The sequence below is a fragment of the Mus pahari genome, chromosome 14, assembly GCF_900095145.1.
Source record: "Mus pahari chromosome 14, PAHARI_EIJ_v1.1, whole genome shotgun sequence".
Classification (NCBI taxonomy): domain Eukaryota; kingdom Metazoa; phylum Chordata; class Mammalia; order Rodentia; family Muridae; genus Mus; species Mus pahari.
In genome coordinates this window covers 19904141-19905064 of record NC_034603.1, presented here as the reverse complement: position 1 = coordinate 19905064, position 924 = coordinate 19904141, and positions in this window count along the sequence as shown.

Below are 924 nucleotides of genomic sequence, written 5' to 3'. Positions count from 1 at the left end.
CCTGGGCCCTGCTCGCCCTCAGTTCCGCCTCCTTGCGGTCTCGCCACCAATCCCTGTGCTCCGGACCACTTCACGCCAACCCCAAGAGGCATATGAGAATTTTTTTTTTTTTTCTTTTTGGTTTTTCGTTTCTGTGTGTAGTCCTGGCTGTCCTTGAACTCACTCCGTAGACCGGGCTGCCTCAAATTTAGAGATCGCCTGCCTCTGCCTCTGGAGTGCTGGGATTGAAGATGTGGGTAACCACCACCACCAGGCTGTTTCTTTTTCCCCCTCTCAGTAACTGGGAGTTGCAGTCCACCACCGAAGTGCATCTGCCACCCTTTAATTGTTTTTATTTTGAAACAGGATCTCACAAAGTTGCTCAGGCAAGTGAATGTATCATCTTCTGCCCTTGCTTCTGAGAAACTAGGATTGCAACATTGTAGCACCAGGTCCAACTAGACGTCTCTTTCCTAAAACTACATCTTTTGAGTGGCCCCTGAGTTTATGCTAAGATATATTTTACTTCCTGCAATTCTTTGGAAAGCCCACACCCCTGCTTTGGATGTGTCTCATTTTTCCTCTGAGCATCCCTTTCTCTTAACCCTCATGCTCAAGCCTATTTTAAAATGTCTTTATTAATTTCCACCTAAATACACCTTTTATAGGGGGGCTGGCTGGAAATAGAGATCAATGGTAAAATGGCTGTCTTAGTTTTTAAAATTCCCTGGGCTCAGGGGCTGGAGAGATTCACAACCATCCATAACGAGATCTGACTCTCTCTTCTCGAGTGTACTTACATATAATAAATAAATCTAGAGCCGGGCGTGGTGGCACACGCCTTTAATCCCAGCACTTCCAGCACTTGGGAGGGAGAGGCAGGCAGATTTCTGAGTTCAAGGCCAGCCTGGTCTACAAAGTGAGTTCCAGAACAGCCAAGGCTAC